The following is a 19,973-nucleotide window of genomic DNA, read 5'->3' as shown; positions in this document are numbered from 1 at the left end:
TGGCCGTTCTCTGGGCTATTCTCTCAGCTGCATTCTCTGCAATAAATGTTTTTCAAATGAAGTGGAATCCCTCTCACTGGATCCCCCAATTGAGGAAGCTTTCTTTGCAGAGACTATACAGAATATGGTGAAACACTTAGAATGTCAATCCATACAGATCTGTGATCAGAAGAGGTGTTACACCCTCTTGGAGATGGATGTCTGCCCCCTTCTTCAGTCCCATCTGTCCTTGGTGCTTTCTAGGATGCCTTTCAGTCCACCTCTACTGCACCTGATTCTCAACCATCTGCTCCTGAAAGACCAGACAGGTTTTACAAGATGCCTGATGACCTAAAATAGTTGTACAGGAATCCAGTGGCAGACCTCCCAGCAGTATCTCTCTCACTCTGTCTCTCTTTGGAGAAGTCCTCTAAGCTTCTGCCCAGTGCTACTGCCCTAACTATGGACAAAGATAGTAGGGCTGTGGCTAGATGGGGACAGAAGGTTTACACCTCCACTACCCTTGCCTTTAGGGCAGTTAACTACCAGACTCAAATGACAAAATACTTGATCTCTGTCCTTCATTCCATAAGCAAAGCTGTACTGGACCCTCCTGCAGAAGAGTCTAAATATGAAATGCAGAGCTTACTATCGTAGGCCACTCAAATTCCCAGACACAGCATTAAGTACAGTTATGATGCTGTGGATGGTTGTTCTGAGGTAGCTGCCACTGCATCTGTTATTCGCAGGTATGTATGCATGACTTCACAGTCAGCCTGTATGTGAGGATTTCAAATCAAAAATTTTAGACTGTCCCTTGGGCAAAGACACACTGCTTAGTCCTCAGGCTGCCAGCCTTTTCAAAACTTTCCAAAGCCAAGGTAAGACCAAGAAAGACTGCAGACCGATTCTGTTACGCTCAGTTCAGGGATACTATAGACACTACCCATCTAAATCTACCTCCTTCATTATGAGGGCTCCTTAGGACAGCTCAGAAAGGAAAGAAAACCCCTAGGAAAAGGTACTGTGAAAAAATCCATAGGGAACCTCCAGTGGGGAGGCTTCCCTTTGGGAGCAAAAATCTGTGAATACCTCTGCAGCAGCCCTCCCCCTGCCCTCAGTCCCATTAATCCTCTTTCCCAAAGACATTCACTCTCCCTGGCCAGGTGAGAAGATTTTTACCACAGACAATTGGGTCCTCTCCATCATCAAGGGCAGTTATGCCATGTCCTGGGAAAGTATTCCCCATCTGAAAGTCAGGCCACAACCTCCTCAAAACCAAGTATCTCTTCTGCCTCCTGTTATTCAATGCCTCTTGAATCAGGGCACCATCAAGCAAGTCCCAAAGGACTTCATGGGGTAAGTTTTTTTTTTTTCTGGATTTTTCTAGTCCCAACTAAAGAAGGGCAGTGGAGATCCATCCTAGACCTGTCTCTCCTGAACACTTACGTGAAGGTAATGTCTTTCAGAATGCTCTCTCTTCACACTCCTCTGCTGTTCATCCTCCTCCAAGCTTTCTTAGTTTCACTAGATCTGAAGGACACCTATTTACACACACCCATTCGTACTCCTTGTAGGAGATTCCTTTGTTTTTTTTTTGTTTTGATTTTTCTGGCTTTCCACAGCTTCAGTTTACTTCACTGCCTCTTAGTCTTTCCACAACTCCAAGAGTGTTCACAAAATGTCTGGCTCCAGTAGTAGCTTTATGTCGCACTCTGGGAATCCAGAGTTTTCCCTACCTGAATGACCTACTGTTCTAGGCTCTTTCTCCAGAAATTCATATTCAGCATCTGCACTTCACACACCAACTTCTGACAGGTCTGGGTTTCATTATAAACTACAGAAAAAAATCTCACATGGTCCCTACTCAGGATCTGGTTTTCCTGGGCTGCATACTTGACACACAAAAAATGCATGCCTTCCTTCTGCAGGAGTAAGTTCACAGTCTGTCCATTTCTGTCCATTTTTCCCTCATGTTAATCAGTATCAATTACAGAAATGGTTAAGGAGAGATGAATTTAAACCAAAAGACAAAAAGTTAGTATTGGCAGCCCAAGACAGTGGACTATGTATACGGTTTACATACAAAGTCTATTGAATATGTGGGAGAAACAGACGAATATAGGTTTTGTAAAACAGAATTAGAAACAGTTGCATGTCTTGTTGCTGGTTGTGATATACTAATGGCAGAAGGAATGTATATTGAAAGGTATAATAACGTGGCAAGATTGTTGCATTGAGATTGTGCAAGCATTATAATATTGAAGTAGCTGAAAAACATTGGAAATGTGAGCCACAAAGCATTATAGAAAATGATGAAATTTATGTCACGAGATCACCCATTACCAACAGATGTCCTTCAAGGATGCATCTGCAGTCATTACAAATGGGTTGTCCTGTCATCAGGCAGCCCTTCGGTCGGCCGGATTCCAAAGTCTGGGTCTGGCTTCGGCTGGAGTCGCACTTCACCCGACGTCATTGCGGCAGTTTTCGGGTATAAAGGCATCCGCCGACGCCATTTAACTCAGTCTTTCTTGCCGCGTGGCGCCCGAAGCAGAAGCTGTTCGCAAGTGCCGGTCGGTCAGATCCAGAGATTACTACTACCGAATACTACTTCGAAGACTTCTATAAGGCTAAGTACCCCGTTGGGGACTCTTTCTTGCCTCAGCCGATGTCAGAGAAAGTTAATAACTCTTTAACTTGTGGGAAACAAATACCTCATAAGGATTTCCACTCCTATTGCATACATTGTTTAGGCCCAGACCACGACGTAGCAGCTTGTCTAGCCTGTGCTTCTTTTAACCAGCGGACGCTGAGACGTCGCTCGGACTTTGCTGAACAGATTTTCGGCTCCGAATTTGCCTACATTATGCCGTTGGATCCTCCGACTACGCAAATAACTAAAAAACGCAAAGAAAAGGACCGACACTCGCGGTCCGCGGTTTCGGCTGAAACCACGGCCAAGCAATCCACGAGTGTCTCGGTTTCGGCCGAAACCGAGCAAGTGGTTCTTTCTTCAGCCGATAACTTGCCTTCTACCGAGGCCTCTTCTATTCTGTTAGAAACGGCTTCTGAAATCCAGCCTTCTGTTGCGATTTCACAGGATTTATCAGACACCATCCCTCTAGATATTTCTACTCCTGCACGTGGAGCTGCTAGGCCTCCTCCAGCTATGTCTATTAAGGCCTTTGCCAGGGCTAAAGCAGCCAAAACTTCCAAACCAGTGGCAGCAAAGCCCCCCTCTCACAGGCCCAGCACCAGCTCCCATATGCTTTCTTTGGCACAGGATCTCATCACTTTAATCCGTGGATCCCAGCCTCATCCAGACAGGGCCTCTCTCCCTCCTCCAGAAAAGAGACCTAGAGCAGAGCCCCCTGAGCCAGTAGCCACAGATGATTCTTCTGATGATTCAGAACACTCAGATCCTCCTGAGGCTTCTTATTCTCCTTACGAAGACTCCGATGCTGAGGAGTCCATCCTTCAGCCTCTCCTCCTGAGGAATTTTCCTTTGGGGAAACCTTGCATGCTATGAGGGAACAATTCCAGTGGCAGGGCCAAGATTTCTCAGACTCAAGTAAAAGGCTTAGGACCTTTCTACACTTACCACAGCATAGGCCTTTAGCTATTCCTCCAGTTCTATCTGTTGTTGATGATGCATTTAATGATGCTTGCACTTCTCCTGATACTTTACCTCCGGCTCCTGCTAAACCAGACAGGTACTACAGGGTCCCGGACACTCATCACCACTTATATAAGGCCCCTTTTGCAGATCCTGAGACTATCTCTCAGGGCCCTAAAGCTGTAGCAGCTACTTCTTCTAAAAACCCCCTCCCCTCTGAAAGGGATTCCAGGTCCTTAGAGATGGGGTAAAAAATTTACACCTCTGCTACCTTGTCAGCTAGAGCTTTGAACTGCCAATTTCATATGATTCAATATCAAGTGTTTATGCTTGACCAGTTAACTAAAATGCTGTCCTCTGAAGAATCTTTAGATAAAAAGTATGTTCAAGAAATGTTACATAACATTCAGCAGGTTAGTAACCATTCTTTAAAATGTGGCTATGATGCACTGGAGGCTTCCTTTAGATCAGCCATGACGGGCACAGTTATCAGGAGGCATGCATGGTTGAAAGAACAGGCATTACCAGACCATATCAAATCTAAGCTTTTGGATGCACCTATGGACAAGGTCAATTTATTTGGTGCCCCCGCACAACAAGTTCTGAAAAAGATGGAAGAGAAAGCAAAATCTGTGCAAACAGTAAAAGATTTCTTACAAGTTCAACCTCCAAGGTTTAGCAGGAATTGGCCCTCCAAGAATTGGTCCTTTCCGGAGTCCTCTAAGGCACAAAGAGGCAGGAATAGGCGCTCTAGAGGCAGAAACCAATCCAGAGGTGCCTACAGGGGTCGCCAGTGGCAGGGTAACAACCAACGAGGCACGGACACGGCCACCACCACCACTACAACAACTCAATCACAGTGACTTGGCGGTGGCACCGCCTACCAGGGAACAACTAGAAGCACCCTTAGGCGGAAAGCTAACCTTATTTTCAAGAAACTGGCACTGCATTACAAGAGAAAAATGGATTTTGCAAACTATAGACCAAGGTTACAGGTTCCATTTCCATACTCTACCAGGAAAGAGAGGAATGCCGAACCTACCACCTACTCAAAGGGCAGAAGCTCTAAAACAAATATCTCAATTATTAAGAATGAGAGCTGTGGAAAAGGTACCATCTATGGAGCAAGGGAAGGGATTTTACTCCAGGCTCTTCCTGGTACCAAGAAAAGAAAACAAATGGAGGCCTATTCTAGATCTGTCCGCTCTAAACACATTCCTCATTGTTCCAAAATTCAAAATGCTGACTCTACAGCAGCTTCTTCCCATGCTGGGCAAGGAGTCTTGGCTGGTAACTCTAGATCTCAAGGAGGCATACCTGCATGTCCCCATAAGACCAATTTGCAGAAGATACCTCAGATTTCTTGCAGGATCAGAGCATTATCAATTCTCAGCATTGCCCTTTGGCTTATCTACTGCGCCCAGAGTGTTCACGAAATGCCTGGCATCAGTAATCGCTCATTGCAGACTTCAGGAAATTCAAATCTATCCCTACCTGGACGACTGCCTGATACAAGCGAACAACAAAAACAAATTAACAGAAGACTTACAAAGAGTCATCTATCTGCTGCAAGCCCTGGGATACACAGTCAATACAAAAAGTCAAGGCTGATTCCATCCCAAATAATTACTTTTCTGGGTGCAGAACTGGACACATCAAAACAAATGGCATTTCTAACTGCAGAAAAGAAAGAACAGCTTCCTCTCTACTTCTTGGCATTAACAAAGCAGAGCCACCTAACTGCAAGAAAAGTGTTACAAGCTCTAGGCTTCATGGCATCCTGCATAATTCTGGTCCCTCATGCCAGGCTTCATATGAGAAAGCTACAGTGGTACCTAAAGAATTTGTGGTCTCAGCACAAGCACAGCCTGGAAACCAAAATTCCAATGATCCCATGCCTGAAACAAGAGTTCTTATGGTGGGCTCAGGCCTGTCAATCAAACACAGGACTGCCCTTCAGCAAAAGTCATCCAAGACAAACTATCACGACAGATGCCTCAGACCTCGGTTGGGGGGCACACATGATGGACAAGTGCATTCAAGGCCTATGGACTCCAGACCAACTGCATCTGCACATAAACCTAAAAGAAATGATGGCAGTAAAATTGACAATCCAGGCATTCAGACCTCTTCTCCACGAAGGCCAGCTGTTGATAAGGACAGACAACACCACAGTTATGTGGTACATCAACAAACAGGGAGGCACACACTCATACCCCCTATGCCGGCTGGCACTAGACCTATGGGATGTGGCTCTGGGTTACAGCCTTCAGTTACAGGCAATTTATGTACCAGGGAAGGAAAACGTTCTAGCAGACATATTAAGCAGAACTACAACAGATGCCCACGAATGGATGCTGCATCCGGACATCTTCAAAGACATCACAAGGAAATGGGGATTACCACACATAGACTTGTTTGCATCCCCATACAATCACCAGTTGAAGAAATTCTGCACAAGGACTTACCACCCACTTGCTTGGAAGGTGGACTCCCTATCTTTCAGTTGGAAAAGCCTGACAGCATACGCATTCCCACCACTTCCTTTGATGCACAAGGTGCTTCTCAAGATCAAAGAGGAACGTCCGAGGATCATTCTGATAGCCCCAGACTGGCCAAGACAACATTGGTACCCACTACTGAGGAGCATGTCCAGGGAACAAATATGGAAACTACCACTGATCCCATTACTGCTGACACAGAACAACTACAACATTCTGCATCCAAGCCTAAAAACTCTGCAGCTAACTGCCTGGAACATTACATGACAGAAATTAACCCAAATTTATCACAAAGGGTTAAGGACAAAATCCTGGAGGCTCGTAGACCTTCAACAAGAAAGAATTATGCAGCAAAATGGAAAAGATATCTCATCTGGAGTGCTGCAAAAGGGCAAGATGTGACACCGGTGAACATAGCCAACATCCTGGAGTACTTGGCTGAGCTCTACCACACAGGCCTGTCCTATTCCTCCATTAAGATACATGCATCAGCTATTTCAGCACAGTACAGCTTGCATCCTCCTGTCTTCTTGCATCCTCTGCTCAGACAGTTTCTGAGGGGAATTAAAAATGTAAAACCTCCCAGGAAACCTCCATTGCCAGCTTGGGACTTGAACTTTGTGCTAGAAAAACTGACTCTGCCTCCTTTCGAGCCAGCAGCTACAGCAGACTTACAATACCTATCCTGGAAGACTGCCTTCCTGCTGGCAATAACTTCAGCAAGAAGGGTCTCTGAACTACAAGCATTAATGGCAGTACAACCCTTCCTGATCTTCCATCAAGATAGAGTGTCCATGAGAACAAATCCTACATTTATGCCTAAGGTGGTATCCAGAGTCTCTTTAAATCAGGCTATCCACCTTCCTACTTTCTACCCCAATCCACAGAACAGGGGAGAAAAGCTCTTACATACCTTGGATGTACACAGGCAATTACGCTACCTGGACAGGACAAAAAACAATAGAAAAACTGACCAGCTTCTGGTAGCTTATGCAACAGGAAAAGAAGGAAAACCAATTTCTAAACAGACACTCTCCAAATGGATAGGAAATTGCATTAGACTTTGTTACTCCTACCATGGAAAGAAAACTCCAGAGAACATCAAGCCTCACTCCACAAGGGCCACAGCCACTACCACAGCTTTCTTACGAGGAGTGGCTACCAAGGACATTATAGAGGCTGCTACTTGGACCTCCGTGCATACATTTGCCAAGCAGTATAACTTACCTCTATATTCCAGATCCCGTGCTGGCTTTGCCACTGCTGTTTTGCAAGGGATCCTGACTACACCATAATGTATTCTCATTTCCTCCTCCCCTAGTTTAGCTATGGTATTCTACCCATTTGTAATGACTGCAGATGCATCCTTGAAGGACATAGTACAGTTTTGTACCTACCATAAATGTAGATGTCCGAGAGGAATGCATCTGCAGTCGGGATTACCCTCCCTCCTTCCCCTCTGAGGTACTCCTAGGGTACCAATCTTCAGCTAGCTTGGGGGGATCTATTATGGTGTATTTGTTTGTATATATGTACATACATGTTTATTTTGTGTGTTTGCTCTCTACTATTTGGAAACTTTGGCATTTATCCAAATTTAGCCTACCAAGAGGGCACCTGGCATCTGGGGCAAGAAACACTGAGGAAAATGGCGTTGGCAGATGCCTTTATACCCGAAAACTGCCGCAATGACGTCGGGTGAAGTGCGACTCCAGCCGAAGCCAGACCCAGACTTTGGAATCCGGCAGACCGAAGGGCTGCCTGATGACAGGACAACCCATTTGTAATGACTGCAGATGCATTCCTCTCGGACATCTACATTTATGGTAGGTACAAAACTGTACTTTCTAGAAAACCAGATATAATAGTCCAGGAAAACATGATAAAAAGTAGCATTGATCATTTGAAATTTCTGCACCCAGTGATTACAGTGTCTTGCGTACAGAGAGAGCGAGACAGTCACAAAATACCAGGATTTCCAGGCAGGGCAATGTGGAAGAAGGATACCCAGACAGTTCCAGTAGTAGCAGAAACTAGTCTTATAAAAAAATAATTAAAAAAAAAAAGTAATCTCTGTGGTATCCCCGAAGCCTCAAACAACCCATTAGTCAAGTTTAGTTGCATTACTCTGGATTGTATTTCTCTGTTAGATTTCCCAGTGTATTATGTTGTCTGTCTTATTTCTACTGTATGGAGTTTTTTCCCCGGGCCTCCGCTGAAAATGGACACGTATCCAGTCAGACCTTCCCGGTTAACAAATGTAAAATAAATAAAATAAAATAATAAATAGTGGTTCCAAAAACAAAACCGTGTAAGAAACTTCTCTGTTTGGAAGATTTTCAATTTATAGATATATATATATATATATATATATATATATATATATATCTATCTAGTTAATATACAATAAGATGGTGGTAGTAGAAGTAGCAAACTTAAACTCGTCCTAAGTCAAAAAATAATAAAAAAGTATATAATTTGAAATATTATACAGAATTACTAAGTATTTAAAAGTAATCCAGCAGGGTAGACAGACTGTTTCCAGTTGAAAATCTATGTAAAACAAAAATAACAGCATAATAGTTTCATCACAAACATGCTATAACTGTACATATACTTTTTATCAGGTAAGGGAGTGGTTTATTGTGCTGTAAAACACAGTGTATTGGTACACACGTTAACAAATTCACATCCCTTCCCCCATCAATGTGACATTCGAGCTGGTCCTGCCCTACTTAGTAGCTGTCATAATAATTTAACCCATATGTACATTAAATAAAATTAATAATGATGTGGTACCTCTTATTAACCAGATTAGTAAGTCTGTGATTTTTATCCAAGACAGTGTACTACATGGTTGGAAATGTATAAAAACCTTAGACCATTTGGCAAAAAAAAAAAAAAAAATATATATATATATATATATATATATATATATATATATATAGCATCCAAAAAATCCATTGTGCAAACCATATTCTATTTCCGTAACCCATTGTTAACAAAGATCACTTTTGTCCTTCTAGACTTCTTCAGGTCTGTGTACAAGAACCCTAAAAAACTATCTACAAAAAATATTATTGTATAGTTAGCTAGCATTGTTATTAAACATTTCAAATAAAATGGAAAAAAAGAATAAAAAGAAAAAAAAAATGTATGATAGAAACAAAATATGCACTTCTATTAAAAAGTTATTTACCATGGTATTTACAACCAACTGGAAGAATTAAATGAAATAAAAGTAGTCATGTAAACAATGTGGCAATTTTCTAAGTTTCAGCACACTTTTAAATGAACAGTAGTAGTTTAGCCCAGGCTTCCTGAAAGAGTTCAGCTTTAATTGCCTGTTACCTATTAGAAAATCAAAGTTACGGAATGTCGAATACCATATGGTCGACCCCATATGATCAAAGTTCCGTAACTTCGAAATTATAAAAAAAAAAAAAAGACAACGTACCCTGACAGGTTTAAGCAGGGGGGCAAGCCCCCCACACTCCCCGCTACTTAAATATAGCAACTCCGAGATCACACTTTAATGAACTATGGTGCGGAAAGGGAAGATTTCCCTTTCCTACACTGTAGCGAGATCTAGGAGTTCTTATATTTAAGTAGCGGAGGTGGGGGTGCACCTACACACTTTACTTTTTCTTTTTTTTTTTTTTTATGTTAGTTTTGACAAATTTGAATTTCCAGTTCAGTCATTAAAGGTAGACCTTTAGTGATTTGGGCAATTGGAAATTCGATGTTCCAATAGGAACCCTTATTTGCCACACCTGTGTCTGTGCGATCCAGTGTCTGGAAGTTGAAACCTGTGTCTCTTTTATGCAGAGCAAGGTGTTTGGCTAGTGCATTATTTTTCCATCCAGAGCAGATTTCTGCCAGATGACATGAAATCCTACATTTAAGTTTATTTACAGTCTTGTCCACATAAAATGCATCACATTCATTGCACTGTGCCCTGTAAATTACTTTTGTAGTGTTACATTCACCTCCTGCACTGGTCTTAATGATTTCCTTTAAATAAGGGCAATAAAACTACCCCCTTGCTGTATAAATGTACAAAATGTACAATTAGCTTCACATCTTTGTGTTTCTCTCATATAGTCTAGGTTTAAATTCAACAAAACTTGTAATGTTCCTGACCTTCATGTAAACCAAGGATGGGGCTTCACCCAAGATGTTAATCAAATAAGGGTTTCCTGTGACAGTGACCCAGTATTCTTTAATAACGTTTTTAATACTGTGATAATCCAAAGTGTATGTCAGGATGCAGCTATTTTTGCATTTATTATTTATTTATTTATTTACATTTGTTTACCAGGTAAATGTCCGACTGGGCAAAATTAACCTATTTTCAGTGGAAACCTGGGAAGAAAAGCTCCATAACATAATTGTTATGCAAAGCAATTAAAGAAAAATACCAATAAGGATACATATTTGTACAATTTTTTGCATCTAAAGGTTATAAGCAGGTACATCATCAGCACAGTAAACCCAGTTACAAGAACATTATTGATCATTATTTAAACACTTTTTTTAGTACATGTGAAAAGGATCACGTGAATAAGGTGGTATCCTCATTAAGTAGGACATGAGAGCACGTTGAGAGACAGAAAAAGGAGGAAAAGTAAAACAGGTTAGTCTGGAGGAGAACAGGAGCATAACCAGTATGTTGAGAAGTATTGTTTTAGGGCCTGTTGGAAGTTACGAGTATTATTGATGGTTAGTATATGTTGAGGAAGAGAGTTCCAGTATTTAGAGATTTTGCAACCGTATAAGGAGTCACCATGTGAGTTATGAGATTTGTTAACTTTGAGTAGTACGTTATCATCATTTGTTATTCTCTGTGGAATTTCTTAACATTCTCCTATTGGAGAGGTTGAGTGAAGGTGCTTCAGTCCTTTTCAGTTCTGTAATGGATTCCAGAATGTTTAACATTTGACTTTCATAGCCTCTCACCAGGAAATCATTCTCTAAGTTGTTCAGGTTTCTCAAAAATGGTTCCATGTCGGTGGTAATTCTTGGTAATCTATAGCCCAGGGACTTTAAGATGCAGACTTTTATTGTGGAGTAATAAGTTAACCCTCGTTGGTTTTCTGAATAGATCAGTGGTGATTGTTATTGTTGGTGTCCTTGGAAATCTGCATACCTAAGAAAGTGGTTGAAGTATAGCTATGGGAAGAAGTAAACTTCAGGAAGGGGGTTGATTGATTGAGGTAAGTGATAAAATCTCCAAGCTGCAAGGTGTCACCTGCCCACACAATAAATATATCATCAATAAAATGCAAATAGCATGTGATATGCTGCATGTAGTCTGTGTTGTTTAATATAAAGTCCTCCTTCCACTTGCCCAGGGCTATGGTAGCTATGCTGGGAGCCATGGCAGCTCTTCCATGTCTATACCAGTTTTATGTTTGTAGTGTGTGCCATTGAAGGTAAAGAAATTAAAATCCAGTACTAGGTTAATGAGCTTACTTACCTTTTAGCTGCTGTACCTGTGTACCTTGATTATCTCTCTTAAATAATTTCATAGTTGCTGTTATACAGTAATTGTGAGGGAGCACTATGTACAAGGAGTCCACGTTGATAGTTAATAAAATACTGTCAGCTCCACTGTAATGTCTATTTTCCTCAAAACATCCACTGATTCTGTTATGTTTGACTTCTTCTTTTCTGCTAAAGGTTTCAGCAAGTAGTCAAGGTAGATGGCTGTTGCTTCAGTAAGCGAACCTCCACTTGCTACCACCGATCAATAAGGTGGGTCTTCTCTGTTCTTGTGTGGCTTTGGTATTCCAAACAAAGTAAGGTAAACATGGTCATGGGTTCCATAAATAATTATAAAGATTTTTAGTTGTAAGTATAATATGGTGAGATTAGTGTTCCATAAGTCATGTGCTCTTTTTATGTCATCCATGGTAAATAACTCATAAAATCTGTTAACCTCCAGCATGTTCCCTATCTTTTGGTTGTAGCTAGTGGTATCAATCACAAGTATACCTCCTCCCTTGTCTGCCTTCATTACAAGCCTGGATTTATCATTGCCTAGCTCGATCAATGCCTTTTTTCCTCCCTGTGTTAAGTTATAAAGTGTTTTTAGGTTTTTTAAGTAGTTTCCTAATGTCAGTCTCACATTTCACTTTGAAAGCAGATAATGTTTGATGTAGTGGTGGACAGTTAGTAGCTGCTAGGCCTTTTTATAGTTTCATCAGTAGGTTTATTTTTAATATCATTAATTTTGCCAAGAAGCTGTATCTTTAAGCTGAGCTTCCTCACAAACATTTTATGGTCTATCAGTACCTGAGCTGTCTCACTCCTGCAGCTTGGTCAAAAGTAAGTCCTTTGAACAACACGCATTTTTCGTCATCAGTCTGTTGTACTTTAACAGAGTAGTTCCAGATAAGTGGAGCTCCTGTTATTGTGGCTGTGCCTGGTTCATCTGTATGAACTTGGGACCCTGGCTTGTAGTCGGGGTTCCAGTCGATCTACCCTGCTTGGATTACTTTTGAATAGTTAGTCTGTATAATATTTCAAATTATATATTTTTTTATTATTTTTTGACTTAGGATGAGTTTAAGTTTGCTACTTCTACTACCACTATCTGATCTTATTAATATACAGTGATTAACTAGATATACATGAATTGAAAATCTTCCACACAGAGAAGTCTCTTACACTGTTCTATAAAGAAGAATTTACAGTTGTGCTTAGATATGTTATCGATATATGTAACTCTTTATGAATTGCAGAAGGAGTCAATACTGGGATATTGCGGGTTCTGCAAAGAACACTTCTGGCTAACATCAAAGATAATGCTAATTTCATGAACTTTAAGCATACTTTGACTTAGGAATGGGGTCCTTTCCCATCATGCTCTTGAACATGCTCCACTTAAAGAAATCCCAATCCCTCCGTGCTACATGCTCTAGGGACCTAAACCTTGTCACTGCAATAAACAGAACATGCTGGAGGGATAGATTCTTGTCCCAGAGACTTCCTATACTCTGGAACAAACTACCTATCTATATCAAACAAAGCTCCTTATTAGTACTCTTCAAGAAAAAATCTTGATGATTGGATGGGAGATAGGAAATTCACCCTGGGGATCACTTCTGTGGCTCTGCTCGACAGGGGCACAGGAAAATAATTTTCTTGGGTGGCGAAAGCCAGGGTACCTTTTTGGCTAGGCTTATATAGGTCCTAGGGCCGATAGCCTAGTATGTGCCTATGAACCTACGGTATTAGAAATCCAAAAGATTTGCAGAAATTACAGAACAGCCTCAAGATCGGACAGTTAGTTGTTAAGACTTACGGCTTTTGAGAGGCACCACCTTAGTATAATCCAGGTTTGGATTTTGTGTTGCATTGTAATGTCTATTAACTGGACTGGCTGAAAAAGGCACCATGTGGGCAGCAAGGGGCTTGGTAATTATGCAGAACCTTGGAATGATCATCACAGACCAACCTTTGCAAAGCAAGCTGGGTTGTTCAGCATCTCATCCCATTCTGACATATAATGGATTCCCTTGGAATGATTCCAACTGTTTAATGAATTGCTGAAGCCAGTTATCTTTTCTTTATACCTGGTTATCATTCTTAGAGAAGACATAATTCCTCCCAGGAGTGTATGTTTCAAATGTTGTGTATTTTGCAGACATACCAGATTTGCAACATAAGTAAGACTGTCATGAAATAATAAGTGGTACTTTTAACTACAACTTTTACAGTCTTTTTTGGGGGACTACCTTCTCACAAGTCGCTAAGGGTAACGACAGGCTACAACAGACAATGAGCTAACATAATAGTAGCGAGAGCTGTGCGTGATTTATAGTAGTAAAGAAAGTGTGCAGCTTGAAACAGTTCAGAAGTGGAGGATAAGTGAGTTGCTGCTGTTAGAGTGGACTTCTTTTGGTACCATACAGGCTTAATGGAATGTGACTCTGAGGTATTTATTTATTTATTTTATATTTGCTTTGAGGTATGTCAAAGGAAGCCAAGAAAAACATTACATTAAGCTGGGGGGGGGGGGGGGGGCTGTATTTAGATTCCTTAGCAGCTTACCACTGTACGTGAGGTATGCAACAAGCATTATTTTCTAGATTGCTGTCGTCCTGCCAGTTCATTGTGTTTCACTGGAACTTGAGAGAGAGCAAAAATCCAGGCACAAAACCATAGTCAGATGACTTTAATTAATAATAACAATAATAATAATAATAATAAAAAGTAAAACATACGGCATTTCCTCAAATGGAATGTTGTGCATGAAAGCCAGTTATGTTTTATTTAGTGTTGTTTTGAATTAGTAATCTAAAAATGTACTTTATGAACGTTCATGTATTAATATCGTACGAAGCACTGCTTGTGAAAGCTGGTACAATGTATTTATTTTGAATTGATGCTGAATTCAAGTTAAACTCCATGGTTCTGTGCCTGGAATTGATGTCTGCATTTCTGTTTGTCCTTCGGGTGCAAACATATTTGCTTTGAGCTCCATTTGTGTGTCCGGCCAGTCTGTTAGCCATTTTGGATGCATATTTTCTACACCTGTTCTGTGGGAAAATGGTTTTATAGATCATCTTAGTTACTCGGTAGATCTTTGCATTGTAATTGCACAGTGACATAATGCATTTGAGTGGTGACATCCCACAAACCTAATGGATTTGAATAGGGTTATGCTATTAGATATGCAAGTTTTATACTAATTAACTGTCCAGATTTTGGCTGATTAATACCTACTTTTATTTGAGACATTGTCCAGATTTTTGATGTCTGCAGGTTGAGAGGTATGCCCAGGACCAGTGTCTTAATTTGTCCTGGCATGGAAAGTCCTGACAGTTACTCTGCACGTCCCTTAGGGTTTGCAACCCCAGTCATTCACTCCCACATGAACCACCACAGTGTCGTCTTCATATTTATCAAGTGAAAGAATCTTCAGAGCCCTTGTGACATCAGAAATTCTTGTGCCGGAAAGATAGCTCAGGAAAAACCCTATCTTTGTCCAGCCTTCACTATATAATCTGTGTGTCTAGAGTCAACTATCACCAATACATGTTTGTAGGTACTGTGGTTTGGAGTAATAGATTTGAAATAATTTGACTTTAGGTGACTCTGCTGTAGGTATGCATGAAGATGAGTTGTTGGATTTTCACTCAGATCTATAGTCTTCCTGGTTGTTTAAGACTTTGATAATGTTTTTTTACAGCCTTACCATAAGACATTTTAATGTGATGGTGGTGCTCTTAGACAATGTTTTTTTTGTGCGAGGAAAGCCTTCAGATTTATTAAATATTTGCTCCTTTTGCAGACAGAATTGTTTGTGTTGAGTGTGAGCCTGTCTTTGAGCATAAGATAGTTTCTACACTGCCTGAGTATGCCAGGAGGCTGGTAACAAAAGGGAAACAAGTAGGCTGACCTTCCATTTTTGTCTAGTGTTTTGGAATTAGTTGTGAAGTACACAGGATAAACTGTATGTAACTGAAGGAGTTCATTTGTGGACAGGATGTAACTATGGATAGGCTAATTTATGGAGGGATGTGGCTGAGTGAGTTGTAGGGAAGCCGTAAACAATGCATAAGTAAATGATGTATTGAGGAATGTGTAGACTACACTATTAGTAAGATTAAGAAGTAAGGAAGAGTAAAATTGTAATGAAGGGATGGCTATTGCTTCTCTGAAGAGAGGGTGCTTGTTGGCTCAGGTATGAGCAGAGAAGGGCTACTAGATGAGAATAGATATGATAGATTTCATTCTGTGGTGGACCAGTCCCCAGTCCCCCCCCCCCCCAGCCATTCTTTGGTTTTGGGTGGGGACAGTGCAGGCATCATGGCCATACCACTGTACAGGTTGAGCTCCTGTGGTGGACACCCAGATGTACATGCAGCTCCATCTGTATGTCAGGCCTGTCTCACTACCAGTAATACCAGGTCTACTGTACAGGTAGAGCTGCTGCACTGAAGAATATTTTTATTGATGCTCTCGAACCTCATTTTTGCCTGCCCAACCCCCAGTACTCAGTGTCCATGCCAATTTTACCAGCTGCCCCCCCCCCCCCCCCCAGACTTGTTTCTTTTTTGCTGGGGCTGGTCATGGTGTCCTATAGGCTTGGCTCATCTGTGCTTCCATCTGTGGGAAAGGTTATGACCAACCCACTCCTTTTCCCCACCCTCCATGCTCTTTGATAACATCCAAGGCAATTCCCCTCTTTGGACCATGCCTCCCCTTAGAGAGCATATCAAAGAGCATCCTGCTACCTTGAATGGGCATGTCCAGCCCTTCCCTGCTGCTCTGTCTTTCTCTTGAGCTGCTGAATGAAACCAGATTGATTGGGTCATAGTCGGGGCTTTATCTCTCTACAACACCAGTGTAGCCTCTATAGTGAAGAATATTGAATGGACTCCACTGCCCCACCGAGGCCTCTGTTAAGTTTGGGCTATGTTTAATATAGGTGACGAGATTGAGTAACGTACAGTTTTACACCGTTTCAGTTACCTGCTCCAAGTAGAACAAGACTCCTTTCATTTCACTATCTTAAGGTATTGAACAATACCGTTTGCCCCCCATGTCATCATCAGAAAGCCCAACCAGGTGACACATCAGGAAATAACTGTAGAGCTGTTCAGCATTCAGAGGTTGCAAACAGAAGTTTTTTTGTTTTTCTAAGTTAATACTTTTCACTGATATTAAAATAAAAACTACACAGAAAAGCCATTTTACATGAAGAGAGCATAATTACAACACAATAAGTGATACTTAAAATTAAACTTTGCACGTGACCCTTAAAAGTTTTAAAGCATTCAGAAGCCTAAAAATAACCTGGTTCTCTCTCCTCTCATCAGTGATAGCTTCATATTCGTTTCCTTGCTGGAGCACAATAGGGTCACTGTATCTTGGTGGGGAGGCACTTCGGACATATGAAATAAAAAAAATGAATAAACTACAACTATCTAGAACCCTGTCTTCTCAAAGTCGAACTTCAAAAAAAACATATCTTCCACACATACTTTAAATATAGCAAGCTGTTTGTTACAACTGTAACATATGAGCTTGCACAGTCAGGACAACATATGTGTCACTGCCAGCACCTGCCCATACTGCAGTAGAAATCCTTGAAAGATTGCCAGCATGGCAGACTCCCCTTTGCCCTACCCTAATTACGACTCCGCAATAAACTACACAGTACATGTTTAAAACAATTCTTAATGCTATATATTATACTATAAATGTTAGTAAGAAAAATACGTTATGATGTTCTTGTTTCACTGTTGCAGTCCTGACTTGTGGGATTTCCTGCTGTGAAACCCCTTAGCCAGCCCAACTGCCAGAAAAAAATTTTTCCTCCTCCTCAAGCCTACATCATGAAATCAATCTCTTCTCGCTGTCAGAGCCCAATGCAGTTTTTTAGTTTGTTAGTCAGTCCACACCAGAGGGAAGTAGGCGGAAAGATAAGCAACCTGTTGGGGAACTCTTTTTCTTTTGCTTTATCTTATGTCAGATAAAGTAAACAATTGTCTCTGCTGTGGTAAGCAGATCCCACACAGAGACTTCCACTTGCTTTGTGTCATCTGCTTAGGCCCAGATCACGACGTCCCTAGTTGCCATTTTTGTGCCTGATTTTAACTCTAGGATGATCAGTTGTAGGGCTGAGATTTTACCTAGATTCCTTAGTCTTTAATCTTCTTCTGAGCATACAGTGGCATCTGCAGGTCACTCAGAGGTTGAGCAGCCCTAGGCATAAGCGGAAAAAGATGAGAGACCCAAACTTAAGCCCTCTGACAACAACCATTCTCTGTCTATTTTAACTTCTAGGCTTGTGATCGTTGAAGAAGGCGAGGTGCTTTCTCAACCCTATTCTGTGTCTGAGGTAGTGGTGCAGACCTCTGTTGAGATCCAGTCGGAGTCGGACATGCTGTCCAGTCTCTCTACTTCTGCACAGGCCCTTGCTTTCAGCTCATTGGTAGGGTCCGGGGCCGCTCAGCAGGCCTCTGCTTCCAAAGAGTGTTATCTTCCCAATGACGTTCCCTTGCGGCTTCAGCCTACACCAGTTCCTCTTTTTTTTTTCAGAGAGACCGGCGTCAGGATGTCCCTAGGCCTGAGGCCAAAGCAACTCTTGAGAGGTACTTCTGTAGGACCTTCGTCTAGGCCTACTTGGCTCCCTTTCTCAGGGATACCCACAGAGCTCTGACTAGCTGTAGACCTGATCTCCATAGTCAGGTCTAGATAAGTGCCTGGGGATTCCTCCCCAGGAAAAAGGAAGAGATCTTACTTCTGAAGTTTTTCCAGATTCTGCTGTGGATTCCGACCTAGAGGGGTTTGATTCTGAAGAAGAACCCACCCTCCCTTCTTTTGAGGAATCTGATTCTGAGGAGAACCTCTGCCCCCACCCCCACCCCCACAAGAGGATATCACTTTTGGAGGGAATCTCCATGCTGAGAGGGAATATTTCCAGTGGGAAGCACAGGAATACCCTCAGTCTAAAAAAGAGAATTGGGGGGTTTCTGGATTTGCTAGAGCACAAACCTCTTGCTGTTCCCCCCATTTTAGAGGTGGTTGAGGATATCTTCCAAGATTCCTCCTTGAATACTGACTCTCTTCACCCAATCGCAAGAAAACCAGACAGGTTCTTAGGGCACAGGGCTCCCCTAAATGTCTTTTCAAAAATCCATCTGCTGATCCAGAGGTGGTCACCCCAGGACACAAAGGAGCTAGAGCCAGCTCCTCTAGAAACCTTACACCTATGGATAAAGAGAGCAGGGCCCTTGATAGATTCGGGGAAAAAAATATATATACATCAGCCACCCTTACTATGAGGGCCGTCATCTGTCAGTTTCACATGGTTGAATATCAGCAAACCATTCTGGATCAGCTTAAAGAAAACGTCTTGTCACTTGAGGATACAAACCTTTCTAACAAGCTTTTGGATCTCTGTCACTCCAGTTCACAGGTATCAAGGCATTCCTTACACTGTGATTATGATGCTTCTAGCCAGGCAGCAGCCACTAGCTGTGTTATTAGAAGACATGCATGGCTTAGGGAACAGTCTCTTCCTGACCATGTTAAATTTAACTTTCTTGATGCTCTCCTTAACAAGGAATTCCTCTTGGGACCTAAAGCTTAGGTTGTTCTTAAAAAAAAAAAAAAAAAAAAAAATTGGAGGACAAAGCTAAGTTTATGCAGACTGTGAAAAACTTCAAATTCAGCCCCCTAGGTTTAGTAGGAACTTCCCCACTTAACACTGGTCCTTTCCCTCCCAACCTAGAAACAGACAGAGGAAAACCCAGTGGGAAAGGACTCATAGGCAGTGGCAACAGCTGTATTAGACCTCAGAAACTTTCAGACAAGGGAGTTCTAGGCCTCAGGCTTCTGTCATAGTAACAGGGACTGACTCACCCCATTCCCCGATCCCCTCCCCACAAGATTAGGAGGGAGGCTGTCCCTGTTCAAACAAAACTGGATCCTCCTCACTTCAGACAAGTGAGTTTTAAACATTATTTCAAATGGTTACAAACTCACTTTCAAAGACCCTTTAAGATAGTCAGGATATCTGGATAGTCCTCAGAATCAAAAAACTGAGGCCTTCTCTTAAATCCAGGTTTTCTGGTCTCCGGGATCAGTGGAACCAGTTCCAGAGCATAAGAAAGACATAGGGTTCTACTCCAGGCTATTTCTGGTCCCCAGAAAAGAAGGTTGTTGGTGTCCTATCTTAGACCTGTCCAAACTCGATCAGTTCCCCCGGTTCCAAAATTCAAAATGTTGACGCTTCAAAACCTCCTGCCCATAATAGTCCCGCAGGCCTTTATGGTTTCTCTGGATCTAAAAGATGCCAACCTGCACATCCCAATTAGTCACACACAAGCTTTCTTCGAACAGGTTCCAGTCAC

The 19,973-nt window shown here is 41.8% G+C and overlaps 1 protein-coding gene across 10 annotated transcripts in view; it reads left to right on the top strand.

Annotated features, from left to right (window-relative positions):
• The window catches only part of RIPOR1 (RHO family interacting cell polarization regulator 1), a 2,621,322-nt gene that overhangs the window by 943,881 nt on the left and 1,657,468 nt on the right, over positions 1–19,973 (top strand). The window contains exon 1 of one of the 10 annotated variants that reach the window (XM_044058665.1): positions 11,788–11,856. The exons of the other annotated variants lie outside the window; for them this stretch is intronic. The gene's annotated coding sequence lies outside the window, so the exon portion shown is untranslated. Of the gene's footprint in view, positions 1–11,787; positions 11,857–19,973 lie in introns of those variants that run through there. 10 annotated transcript variants of the gene reach the window in all.

Source organism: Protopterus annectens, chromosome 16.part0 (genome assembly GCF_019279795.1).
Source record: "Protopterus annectens isolate FY-2018-M chromosome 16.part0, PAN1.0, whole genome shotgun sequence".
Lineage (NCBI taxonomy): Eukaryota > Metazoa > Chordata > Ceratodontiformes > Protopteridae > Protopterus > Protopterus annectens.
This window is presented reverse-complemented; position numbering and strand designations above follow the sequence as displayed.